General features: G+C 36.0%; 1 pseudogene; it reads right to left on the reverse strand.

Annotated features, from left to right (window-relative positions):
• Positions 1–1,199: 1,199 nt before the first annotated feature.
• LOC127648448 (paired box protein Pax-6-like) lies at positions 1,200–8,153 on the reverse strand (annotated as a pseudogene).
• Between the last annotated feature and the right edge of the window lie 6,633 nt (positions 8,154–14,786).

Here is a 14,786-nt window from a genome sequence, read left to right on the forward strand (position 1 = left end):
GCGCACTCCGTATCCTGCAGCCTTCAAAGGCAGTAGGCCTATAGTAGGCCTAAGGACATTTTCACTAATGAAGTTTAATAGGCACTGAAATGGCAAAATATAAATTAAAGTCAATACTATAACGTTTACATGAGCTATTTCAGTTTTTGTTATTTATTATTATTAGTTATTTTTGCCATTTTATCACTGCGATGTGACCGTGGTGACGTGCTGGCTGTTTCCAGATCGCGCGCACAGAGGACTGTCTATCTGGAATAAATTTAATGAAATATTTATAGCAAGTCCACTGGTTAAACTGACTTAAACATGAATTTGAATGGTCAATAATGAGAACACGTCTGCTCATAATGCTGAATGGGATGGAAAATGCTAAAGTGGCGTTTGAGGAATTAGAGGATCACTTGTGGATTTTCCTCTCTCACTATTATTCCTGTACATTTGTGTTGTCTGTGTTTTGTATTTTGTTTTTATAATGTTTGTTTTGAGCCTTTGTGATTGAGATGCTGTGGAGATGGTTATTTCCATAGTAATGAATCATTAATAAATGTTTATTTAGGCATATACAGTTCTCACTTTAGATTAGGTCACGCAAATGCTTAGCTAACAATTAGTCAATGCTTTATTGCGACCTTTATTAAATAATAATAGCTTTAATAGTAAGTGTAACTAAAACAGTAACAAATACATTAATTACGTTTAAATGTAAATGGAAAAAATTCATGCCGTGTTCATGTTAAAAAAACATGATCAAACTGGCTATAAATTAGCTTTTTAAACAATAATAAATCATTTGCTAAAGTGAATGTAAAAAAATTACAAAATATTTGTATGTAGCTTATTAACGTTGGAACAATAATTTATAAATGATCAATTGACTATAAAATAATGCTTTACAAATACTTTATAACATGTAGTTATTATAAAGTGTTCTTTATAATATTATAATATAATATTTATAACATTCTTTAAAAATTCTGATGGTCTTTCTGTCATTTCCTCTTCCCTTTGTGCAGGTTTGTGAGGTCCACAGCTGTCTTTTTTTATATATACAGGATTATGGCTTACATAGACTACTTCCGTGATGTGTAAATTGTCTAAATAAAATCTGGTTGTTTGGTGTGTTGGCCAGTTGTTTATTGACGGTTGAATTGTGCTGTTAGAAGCTCTGCTGGTTTTCTGATAATTATAAGATGTACTGTTTACTGCAGTCTCGTCCAGTACTGACTCAGGCCTTGCCCCAACTCCTGATCGCTGCCCTGGACCGCAGTCTGCCCCTGCGGACACACCAGGAAAGAATCCTGAAAGAGACACAAACAAACCACAATCAGCTTGTAATTGTTTTTGGGCCTAACATTATTGATGAGCAGTGTGAGGGAGGAGTTTGTGATGTAACTGCACTCACCTGTGTTTACGCTGGCCGTGGGAGGTGGCGGGAGATGGGGAGAGGTGTAGGATGAGGAGTCAAATTTACGAGAAAGAGGGGGCAGGGCAGAAGGAGAAGGAGGCAACATGCAGGAGTAAGTTGGAGTAGACTGAGAGGGCAAAGAGAGGAGAGGAGAAGAAAAGGGGAAAAATAGTCATAAAAGATTAACTTCATTATATTTATAGAATCAAACCTCAACAACTTCATGAACTGTCAGCTTTTGTCTTTTTTTCTTTCAATTACCTTATTAGGCACAAATAACACCACACAAGTGTAAAATATTACTCTAGTTTTTATTATGTTTTCTCAGAGCAATGTGCCACAGTCCAATCTCACCACTCACTCTTACAGTTATTGAGTCTTTAAGACGTCACAGACAAGAGGGCATTAGCTTATCAGCAAGTGAAATCTGTTCTAACAGCAGCCACTAGAGGAAGCTATTAAGCTATTATAATTTAGCTGCACGGTGGTTCAGTGGTTAGCACTCATAGCAAGACGGTGCCGGGTTTGAGTTCTGGCTCAACTGGGCCTTTCTGTGTGGAGTTTGTATGTTCTCCCTGTGTTCATGTGGGTTTCATCCAGGTGCTCCAGTTTAATCCCACTAGTCCAAAAACATGCAGGTTAAGTGAATTGGAGACTCTAAATTGCCCCATAGATGTGCCATAAGGAAAGGCATCTGGTGTAAAACCTAAGTCAATATGCGGACCACAGATGGTCTGCTATGGCGACCCTGTTGGGAACAGCCGAAAGAAGAAGAATTTAGCTCGTCTAAAGAACATCTTAAGGCCTCGTAACGTCACATTGTTTTTGGTTTGTGTGCTGCTTGCATTTTTGTCTGCATTATTTATTATTTTTGAAGGCACACTGTTTTTCATTGTTTAAAGAATCAAAAATACGAATGCTGTTCTGTTTAAAAACATTGCTTTTTAATGAACATAGAAACGTTGCCATGTGCAGATTCTTATCATGAAAAAGAAGGTTAGGCTACTTATAATAGACAGATGGCGTTTTGTGCATTTAAGGCTAAAAATACTTATTTTGTACTTTCACCTTAAAAGGGTAAGAGTATAAATAAACCTCAGAAAACATAATTCATTGCTATTTTCAAACACTTTAGGGCCCCAATAATATATTTTCATGTTTTTCTTCAAAATATTGGTTTTTATTTTCCAGCTTGTATAAATCGAGGCAATAACATTGAAAAGATAGGAACATTTGCCTCAAGGTCAGATGAAAAAAATGCACTAAAAAAATATTTTAAGATTTACGCATTTCAATTTCATAACAAGATTCCATCAAATTCAATTGAGTAATATTTCATAAAATTAAATAAAAAAACTAAATTCTTTCAGTTTCATTAATATAATTTTGTTAAACATTTCACAATTTAATTTGATGGAATTTTGTTATGAAAAGGAAATGCGTAAATATAAAAAAATAACCTTTTTTATGTTTTTTTTATTTTTTGAATTTTAATTTTAGATAGAAATTGCAAGACAAAATTTCACAAATGTTATATATTATATAACATTAACTGCATGTAACTGTTTCCATATATAAATACGGCTGCTCATTGTCTCTTCATACCTATTTTTCATGATACATCAAACATGCTGATATAGCTCGATAATCATATGAAAAAAGTTCTGATTATCCATGTCTGAAAAAGTAATTGATCCCAAGCCAACTACTCACACATTGCTCCTTGCCATATTGAGCTTTGCATGCATTGAGAACAGATGTAAGATTTCAAACATTTGGATTGAGTCATATATCTTTCCTATTGCTGTAGTTTTTGATATATTAAGGAAAAGCAAGGTGGTTGATGTGATTTACCTGCATACTGGAGAAGACAGACAGAGAGCCATAGCCTGAGAGAGAGGAATCACTCCGACTGTGCATAGAGCCTTTCATGAAGAGAGAACAAAATAGAATAGAAAAAGAGGCATGTGAAGAAACAGAGGTGACAAGGTCAAACAAACACAGGGATGGATTACTGTCCAGGCCAATGGGGCCAGTGGCCAGGGGCCCTTGACTACCAGGGGCCCTTGACTGCCCGGGGGGCCCTGGGCTTTAAGGTTGCACGATCCAGTTTGGCGATCCCCTCGCTCAAAAACCCATCAGCAATGAAAACGAACCACAAACAGCATTTTACACCACACTATTGGAACTGTAAAAAGTCTTCAATTGTTTCATTAGATTCTTTTTTTTCTCTCTTTTTGTTGTTGTTGTCGTTGTTGTTGAGTAAAGCGACTGTTTTAAGAGTGTGAAATCATCAGAAATGTACCTGAGCTGTTGCTATGATGATATACAGGGGAGTTAAAGGACGTGCTCAGGGGAGTGTGTGTCTGAGGACAGGAGCTCGTGCCCCCTGATCTCTTCTGGTTTCTCAGCTTTTCCTCCCTCCTCCACTTAGCTCTCCGATTGGAGAACCAAACCTGTCAATCACCCAGGGTTGCATTATGGGTCAGTGCATAATAGACAGTCTCTTAATTTATTGTTTAAAGGCACTGCAACTTTAACACGTTAAAAAAAAAAAAAAAAAAAGAATTACAATCCTTCACAAGCAAACCATTACCTGAATTCTAGCCTCTGGAAGGTCAATCTTTGCTGCAAGTCTCTCTCTAGCAAACACATCTGGGTAATGTGTCCTTTCAAATTCTGGAAAATAGACGAGGGACTTGTTAGAAGACCAAACATTTACACTAAAAAATTATGCCTGGCAAAAGTAAGATTTAAACAAAAGGTTTAAGTTTGATTTATTTTAATATGCTTTAATTGCCAATCAAATTAGTTACATTAATGCCAAAGCAGTTCTGCCATTGACATATTGTTTCAAACTTATTAATTATGTTATTAAGTTTTAAAAGTGCACACTCTTGATTAATGTTTATTAAATACATCACATTTAATCTTAATTTGTATGTACCACTTCGTACAGATTACTTAATTCAATTTGATGGAAATTGACAACTGAAATGTGCAAATCTTAAAAACAGGCTAAAAATAAAACATCTCCTTTTCTTTTCCACAGAAGAAAGACAGTCTTCGGGGTGAATAAACAATGACAGAATTTGTATTTCTCATCATGAACTAACAATGATTTATATTTATATATTAACATTAGCCAAGAATAATAAATGCTGTAAAAAATAATGCTCATTATTTGTTCCTGATTCCTTATTCATTTACTAATTGAACATATTAAGTTCAAAACATACGTTTCGGAGGAGCATGTTAATCTCGGTCTGCCAATCATATCACATATTCCAGGCAATGTAACTGACCCGGATATGAGTGCTTCTGGTGTAAGTTAATAACCCATCACAAATAACAAATATATTTTGTTAAATATTTAATAAATAATCGTAAAATATTTTGTCTATTCACTTTCCTGCAACAATAAAACACACAACTTTGACGTATGTATTTTTCATATTGAGCTGAGAGGTCAGTGTGTGATGTTTCAGTCATCTATAGGTTATGCATCCTCACGTCATATGGATTCACAACACTTTCTGATGCATTTGAATGGGTAGTGTAGTGCCCCTTTAGTCAAATAGTCCAGGGGGGGATATAAGAGCTCAAGCCCAGCCCTGTGCTCGAGCCCCTCCATTATGGACAACACGCCAGATAACCAGTGAACTCAAAAAATAGAACCTTATTGTAGAGCGTTACCCTTACAACATTACTGGCTCTCTTGATGTGACCATTTCGCATTAAACCTCCGTTTGAGAGCTCTGAGTCACACCTTTCTCCAGGGCATCTATCTGCTCCTGGGTGAAGCTGGTGCGGTTCCTTTGCAGTTTCCTCTTCAGCTGCAGGTGTAGCTGAGACTCATCCACCTCATCCCTCTCTCCCTGCACCACTCCTTCCCCTGCCCTGGCCATCTGCACATTTAGATCATCCACACACCCATCTGAGAGGCAAAGAAAGAAAAACAATTAAACTTTACAGGCACTAGCAAGTGTCTGCATTCATGTGGGCATATGTGTGAATTATTACATAGACAGAGCTGTCTCTTTGAAGACTGTATTTGTCTAGTGTACTGCAGCATCTTCTGTTTGACAGTTTGACCTTATTTGTGTATGTGTGAATAAGCAGCAACTGTGTAATTCTGCATCTAATGTCTACTCATTTTAGCTATGCCTTCCTGTAATGAAATAGAGGATGTAAAGGCCAGATACTGCTGTTTGTAGGTGGGTGTCCACGTGTGGCTGTTGGTGTAGCTAATGGCACCCTTTGCATGTGCGCATTCAACTATAAGAATTGCTGGTTCACCCCAAAGCTGATTTCACAACTCAAGCACAAGAACACACATATACACACAAAGAGTAAACACAGAGGTGCATGTGGGTAGTTTTGTTTATAACATGGCTATTAACTTTTTTCAACATCGAAATTTAAAGTTCAAAATTATGTGAATGTGTGGAGGAAAAAATAAATAAAAATAAATAAATTATATATATATATATATATATATATATGTGTGTGTGTGTGTGTGTGTGTGTGTGTGTGTGTGTGTGTGTGTGAATGGTCACCATAGTTCTGCAGTGTGACAAATTACAAGTTGAAAGTACAAATATTCCATATAGTCTCTCAAATTATATGAGGTCATAATTAATGCATGTATAATAATTATAGAAGAGTTATAAAATAGTTTTCAATTAATTATAGCATGCTTAAAAAATGATCAATTTCAAGTCATGTCCAACAGATATAGAGACAATTCACACACACACTCACACACCTGTTCTATGTTGCGGGGTGATGGTGTCAGGTGGATGATACCAGTTGTTTGGGCCAGTCCAGTTGGAGCTGTTTTGTAGATTCAGCATGGTCAGATTCTCATACATCAAATATCACCCGTGAGAAGACACTGACCCTCTCCTTCTATCATCCAGACCTCTACAACCCTGAACGAAGGAAAATAACTAGAGATTACAAAAAGGACAAACTGTGCAAAAAAAAAAAAAAAGAATTTAAGTTCAGCAGCCTATTGGATCTAACATTCTTTTGGCTTATTTTGTGTATCCTACTCAGTGTTGCATTATCATGACTGTGTGATGTATAATAGAGCTTAATAAAGCTTAGTAAGAAGACTGTTTTATCAAACTATTGCTAATCTGATAGTGTTGATGAGAATTTATGGATTGGCTACAATAGAAACAGTCTCTGATGTCTTTAAAGTATTGGTGACTTTTGTATTTTAATCTTCCTCTCTATCTCTTTGTATCTCTTTCACATGTACGCTCACACATTAACCCCCCACAGACACACAAACACACACAACGAGTAATTAAGAAGTACAGAACATCTAGCCTGACATCATTGTACACACTGCACGCATGACTGGAGAGAGTAATACTGTCAACTAATGTTAACAATAATGCACACAGAGAGACTCACACACACTACACAACACAGAGAGGAACACACTCCTACAAGACAAAGAGATAATTATAGATGTACAACACAACAAGAGAGATATGGCACACAATCTACATTTCAACCACAAACTCTGACTAAGAAGCAAAACACAATATGAAAATGGAGGCGCCAACTGAAATGCAAGTGCATTCACGTTACAAAAATGGCCAGCACCTATACATCATTTATAGAGCACACTTCAGTTAAATAAATAAATACATTTGAGTCTAATTAGACAAAAATTCTATTTATTTCACTCATAGGTATTTTTAAACGTAAAACTACTAACAGACATAGAAAGGATGTTGTTGTTATGAATAATATAGATTATCCTTTATAATATAACTAATATAATAACTAAGATATTATATGACAACTATTTTAAGTACTTTTTGATATGGATGGTCTTTTTGATTTTGACAATCACAGGTGTGCTTGCAAAAAACAATAAAGGAAGTGAATATACTATAGATCTATGTGCTTTGAGAGTAAGATATGGCCCTCAACAGCAGACGATGATAGATGTTCATAACTGGTAAACAGAAGGAAAAAATATGGAAATATACAAAATAAGAAACACTAACATTTTGGGAAACAGGGTGAACACAGCAGAGGATGCAAGAGAATAGTGATTTACACTGCTTTACATTATACTTCAATTGCATATACATGTTAAATTAACGATTCCAAAATGACTTCCTGCACAATAAATGACAAATTCATCCAGTAAGAATATTACTCGAACATGCCCAGTCATGTTAAATATTGATATTATCTATGCATAGAGGTACCTTTTCATACAACATGTAGAAGACATTCTTATGACTTCAGTGAATTAATTGTCCATGATCTAGGCACAATTGCATTGACTAAAATAATGCTGTCATGCATGCAGAAGTAAAGAAAAAGTTTGGTGCATATTCATAAAAAAAATACTTTTCAGAACTCTCATTCCAAAATAAACACAAAGCACATATTTAACTTCTTTCAGTCCTACCGATAATGGTATCGCATCAAATGCTGTAGACAATGTCAAAGGTCAAGACTGCAAAACATTGTAGTGAGAGCTGTAGGAAGCTTTCCACATTTAACTACAAATCCATTTCTGATTTATTTTCCTAAATAAGTTTTTCCAATAAAAGAGTTATCAATCTGATATTATCATACTTGTTCTCGCTACACTTAAGGTATGAAAACTCACCAGGTAGATGAATGAATCGTAAAAGTGGTCTACACTTGCCCGGTGCTCTATCACTTTCTGTTCATCCCTCTCTTCTTCTCTCTGCTCTCTTGCTTTGTTAATGTTAGACTGTGTTTGAGAGAGTGTGCAAGGGAGGAGAGGAAAGGGAAAGAAAGATGGAGAGAGTTAGACAGGGCGAAAGAGAGGAGGAGAGGGAGGGGTAGTGGGCTAGAGAGAAATGCATCTGCAGGCACTCTGGTCCTTGAAGCAATGAGGGAGAGAGAGACAGAGAGAGGGATGACACACAGAGTCAGTGTCAGTGTCAGGTCTGGACTTAATGCCAGGAAAAGGGATGATGAAGTGAGAGAGAGAGAGAGAGAGAGAGAGAGAGAGAGATTGAGAGAGAGGTGGAGGCATAAAAAAGACAGGAAAAAAAGACATAAAGCTATTTCTAAAGACTCACAAGGAAACAATTAGCTTTTTGTAGACAATCATTTCCAAAAATGACTAACCAAGCACTGTTTCAAAGAGCTACAAATGCTGTGATGGCTGGCGGTCAGCGATACTGTAGCTTGAGTCAATTCAAGTCATGTTTATTTGTAAAGCACACATAAAAAAACAACAGAAGTTTATCTGAAGTGCTATTATTCAGAAAGCAATTTAAAAACCATAAGAAAAAAGAGGACATTTTAATAAAACATATAGAACACAATAATTATTATGACAATTATTACAAATAGTATGCAAAAATTGATAAGAAAAAGAGTGACCATCATCTTAAAATAGAAACTCAGTATATCTCTAGCAGCATCGCAAAATAAAATAAATAGAAATGGGCCTTTAAAAGGTTATGGCTATGGAGGTGGAGGAACTGATCTAAATATTTCAGTAAAACATACTTCAGGCCTTTAATATACATGTACATAAAAACAGTCTGTGGAGTTCTCTTGAGAAGAAAAACTTTACACATTACTCTGTTCCCAACGCTTCTCACAATATGATTTCACATGTGAACATTTGAGTAGATACTCGCAGACCTGCGTGTGAGGGCCTCTCTTCTACTCCAAACACCCACGTCACAGTGTATACAATATGTTTACCCTCCACTGCACTTTGTCACAATCCCAATGATAGATTTGCATATTTTATTGGATTAACTTTGAAAACCAAAGAGCCTGTGACATGTTAAAATACGAGAGAAAAACAGAGAGGGGGAGAGAGAGAATTATCAAGAGAGAGAGGATTCTTATAAAGGAGACTCAGTCAACAATACTTATAAGTATAAGAATACTTTAAAGCTAGGCAAAACACAAGGTTCAGTTTGGACAAAAGACATATAAATATGAGACGTCAAACATTCTTCTAATGAAGTAGGAAGAAGGACTAAAGGGATTTCATTGTTTCTTCTGTACACTGTAAACAATTACTGTAAATTTACGGCCAAATTCCAACATCAATTTACTGTGATTCTTAAATACAGTAGTTTGCTGTTAAAAATTGTGCATTCTGGGAGATCAAGAGCAGGCTCACTGTGAAGTGACTAGTTTTACAGTAAATAGCTGTTCTCTGCAAGGCATTAAGGGAATATTAACATTTAAAATCGTGATATCATCTTGGTGAAAGCTATAGTGACATTTTGAAACAAATATATATATATATATATATATATATATATATATATATATGTATATCATGATGCTTCTGACCAACTCATTGTTTATTACATCATCCTTCAGCTTGTCTGTCTAATGAAAAGTCAAATAAAAAAAAAAAAACAACCTTTGAAGCAATTTACATATTAAATGTACAGTTTTGCCAGGATTGAAAGTGTATTTTTTATGATAAAAACAAAAAAACAACAACAACCTGCACACAGTAAAATAAGAGCATAGCACTGCATTGTGGGTTATAATGGTAAATACCCATAAGCCTTTGCACTTGAATAAGTATGTATGCTTTGAGAATGCATTGGGGCTACAAAAATTAAAAACAAAAAAACATGTACAAAAGTTTTTATTCAGACTTAATTGAAGTCTTGGTTTAATTAGTGTTGTTGTTTTGTTATCAATAGTTGTGTTTTGTTTAAAGTCACCATTATGGTGATTAGTGTTCTCTTGAGCTGGCACCTCAGACCTTCTTTATTATTATATTATGTTCTTCCGGCCAGTCAATTTGAGTTTAAGTAAAACAGGAGTTGATGCACCGTGCTAGTTGGAAGACAAAACCTTAGGTCAGACTGAATATCTGATCCTACCTAGCAAATGGCACTAAATGTATCTATAGTTATGCATTACACATAATAACATAAAAGCAAAAACAGAAAACATTTTTCAGCAAAATTAAATCAACAAACTAAATGTTTGATGTTTTTTATGAACTTACAGAATAACAGAAGTTGTTAACAAGACACAAACAGATATCAACTCTCTGCATACAAAACGCAACAATGGTGACAATTAACAAACAAACTTTTACATAAAAAGGTAAAAGCTGAACATTAAAATACAAGTATCTTAGACTGCAACAAAAACAATATCAAAATAAAAATGAAAGTAAATTCTTCATGCCACAGTGCATGCTGGGAACAAATCTGTTAATATCAACAACAGTAGACATTAAGTAAATTAACAGCAATATGCTGCTAAATTGCAGTTGTATACGGTAGATGTCAAAAACAGTATCTTGCTGTTAATTTCAAGAACGGTAACAAAATGTATTTTTACAGTATAATGCTGGCAACCACAGCTGCCAGTAGTTTACTGTTTTTTTACAGGATTTCTTTTTTACAGTGTAGGTGTGAGACACTGAATGTGTGATCATTAACGATTTTGTTGTTATGCTTTCTGATATCATGAATTTACTGTCCAGAGATTTTTTAAACATCTCCGCACTTCAAAACTGTTGAAAGGAATATTCTGGGGCCAATACAAGCTAAGATCAATTGGCAACATTTGTGGTATAGTGTTGATAACCCAAAAAATTATTTCGACTTGTCTCTCCTTTATTTAAAGAAAAAAGAATAAAGAAAAGCTATAGGAATGACACTTACAATGGAAGTGAATGGGGACAATCAATAATCCCTAAAACATTCAAAAGTATAGTATAGCCACTATATGGTCTTCTGTTTGTATCCAATTACAATGCATTTGTGTGTATGTTGGAGTAACAATAAAGTGATTAACTTTAATATGTATTACATTTTTGCTATTGAATCTGGTATGAACATTATACGAAGACTATTAAAGCGTATTGTGCCCAGTAAATTGAATTTACTGATGGGGCCCATTTGAAGAATCGACTTACACTTACCTTAATGTGAACATTTACATCAAATTTACAGAAACGTTTATGGCACAGATGAAAATGTAAGGTGTTCAATGTGTCAGACATGATAGGGAAGGAACAGAAACAGAAACAGAAAGAGAGAAAAAGGAAGACATAACAAGGCCATGTATGTATCTTTGTAGAAAAAAGCAAAGGAAGGGGGACACGGAGGGCACAAGAAAGGGAGACAGAGGAGGCGGAGGAGAAGGAGGGTGCCAGCTTTATTTATTTCCGGTTGACAAAACCCTCGGCTGTCTTACTCTCTCATCCAATCCCCGCCTCCCCCTACCTACGTCTCTCTCCTTGTCACTCGTTCAGGGAATTTAGGGGAAAAGATAATGGCATGGAAAATAGAATGAAGATTTAAACAGAGAAACGATGGAACTTGAAGAGCATCTTTCTCTGTGTAACTGTGCGTGATTCGGGATTACTGTTTTAAAATGTTACAAAATGAGAACAACAAGAAAAACAAGAAATTAGATCTTAATTCAATTTTGTTAATATTTAGTTTCAGTGTGTTCCACACATGTGATGTTGAATGTGTGTTTATTATGTGTGCTGGTGTGTGAGTGTATGCTCCTTCAGGGCACATTTTTTCAGTGTCTTGTTAGTTCATCCCCGTCACCCTCGCTCTCTCTGCTGGGGGGGAGGGGGAAGAGAGGTCACCATAGCAACAATGCCGGGACAAATTAACATCAAGCCCTTAAAAAAAATATGTGTTCATGTATGAGAGTGCATGTATGTGCTGAAGGTATAAGCGTTGTTCTTCCCATCCTGTTTGTGACACCAAATCCAGCAGAGGCATTGATGTTAATGAACCAATTACAAATAATTAATTAGACCCGCAGTCTCTCCATCACTCTGTGACATCTGTTTGGGTCCTGAGAGCTTGTCTTCCTCCTTATTTTGTCGTTCCTGCTCTCTTATTTCCTTTACCATCTCTCTTACTTTCTGTCCCTGTGTGTTGTTGTGTGCCCCCAGGCTACAGAGTGCCACGTCCTCTCTCCATCCCTCCCTCTCCCCTTCTCTCTCTCTGGCCCTGTCACCTTCAATTGCTCCATGGTACTAGACACACAGCCACAGGCAAAGAGAGAGAAGAGAGGGGACACGCACATACACCAGAGAGAGAGACAGAAAGAGGGGTGATGACTGAGGGAGGGAGCGCTGTATATGTTTGGAGACAAAGAGGTAAAGAAAGAGGGCAGGTGTGAAAAGTTGTGCGGAAACATGTTAGGAGGATGAAGGTGCAAGGAATACAGAGGAGAGGTTAAACAGGAGAGAAAGTTGAAGGAGGTCTAGAGAGATAACTGATGCACCAATAAGTGCAAATATTTCAGTGTCTCTTTATCAAGTTATAAAGTTACCTGGCGTCACACTAACTGACTCCAAACAAGCTGAGATCTTGCTCTCTTCCATCAGAGGTATGATAAACTTGCAGATACAAAATGGTGGAGTGGTGACAACCATACCTGCAATTCTCTCTCTCTCTCTCTCTCTGATTCCCTGTCATGTGGAGCTTGCTGAAGTAACAACAAAAGTACCGCGTAAGCATAAACACCGTTACAAAAATCGAGAGTTCATGGCAAATTCACCACTGATAATTTTCACTTGAAAAGGAGATTTGAGGCAATATTGTGGCAAAATATACATTGGTGACAAAGGTTTGCTGCAAGTTCACCACTACCGATGAAGAGCTGCAAATTCTGTCAAACATTTGTGGTGAATCACAAGCTTTGCATGTGAAAATAATGAGTAGCAAATTTGCCATGAACTCTCGATTTTTGGCATTGTAATAGTATGATTTATGAAGCGATTCATGAAGTAACTTTACCTTGTGAAAGTGTGTGATTGTGTATTTATCCCCTTGAGGTTTGCCATAGAACACGTATATCCACATGCAGCAATCAGTGAGTAAAATAATGATGTTTAATTAAAACAAACTGTAATGCCTCCATTTTCTGATTTTTCAGTTTTTGAAACCATTATCTCAGCAGGGAGTCCCAAAGTTTAACTGATTAATGACCTCCCGCTGGCAGATGATTTGTGTACACACTGTAGCAGTTTATTCTTGCCAGTTACTCTTTTTTTATTTGTTTTGTTGGGATATCCTATTGCATTTTTTCAATAATGTGTTATTGTTGAATTCCAACTGACCACAAACAAATTACTATTTTGGATAACAATCATGGTGAAAAGTAGTGTGGGCCCAGGTGGAATCTGCTGACTTTTTTCAATTTTTTTGTGCTGAAAATCTGTTTAATGGTACATGTTTTAAATGGAGCGAAAAGTTCTATACTCTTATTAGTAGCTGAAATCATAACCATATCAGCCAAAGTACTTAATTGCAATAGACCTGGTTCACAGCAGTACTATATTTGAGTTTTGACAGGTATTAAAATGAGGCTGTGAGGTATAGACTTACAGTCTCTTCAATGGAATGCACTTTAAAAAGCTCCTAAATCACATCTAACTTTGCACACTCATGTTTTCTGGAGTTATTTATCTGCCATTTTTAATCGGTTCATGGAACGATTCAAAACACTTTGTTTACAGTGTAAACAAATGTCGCACATTGAAGAGACGGAGCAAATCTATGCCTCACAGCCTCGTTTTCATTTCTGTCAAGAATTAAATACTGTATAAGCCTGTTGTGAACAAGGTCCATTATGCTGAAATCTGACCTGCGTTCCAAATGGGATAAATCACCCTCTGAAGGGCAGTTTGAAGAGAGAACAACCATGCTATTCATGCTTAAATTTGCTGTTAAAGTTAGCAACACTTAGCACAAGACTATACCGTGTTAGTACACCTAAATTCAATGAATGGTAGCTCAACTAGTTAACATGGTTAGCTTGTATCTAGCAAGGCTTTTCCTTGGTTAATTCAGTCATTACACACATCATTTGTTAGACAGTGCATCAGTGACAGGTGATAAGATCAGCAGCATAAATGTGGATGATCATAGTAAAAAGAAAATATAACTGCAGATAACTAATTACTTAACATATTTTTCAGTTGAAGAGCTGACATGTGAAACCAAGGGAGACTGACTTTGATGACCTAACAAGCCAGTTATCTACAAATTATCCAAAAAGCAATAAGATATGTAATTGTCAGAAACAGCTATAAACAGCTGCCAGATTATTAGGTACACTGAGCTAAAACTAATACAGTCCTGAAATAAATCCTACCTTCATGAAGGTTATAATGTTCAGTCTTTGTTGATTAGCGGTTGATTAGAGCTGTTTCTGACAATTACATATCTTATTGCTTTTTGGATAATTTGTAGATAACTGGCTTGCTATTTCTATGAAGAAATACCAAAACTGTATATTTTTCCAGCCGGTTGTATAAGTATTAATTTATCACTCCTTGTTTATTTTAGATACAGTTCCTATATATTGTTATACATAGTATCATATTTTAATG

The sequence above is a fragment of the Xyrauchen texanus genome, chromosome 8 (assembly GCF_025860055.1).
Source record: "Xyrauchen texanus isolate HMW12.3.18 chromosome 8, RBS_HiC_50CHRs, whole genome shotgun sequence".
Taxonomy (NCBI): domain Eukaryota; kingdom Metazoa; phylum Chordata; class Actinopteri; order Cypriniformes; family Catostomidae; genus Xyrauchen; species Xyrauchen texanus.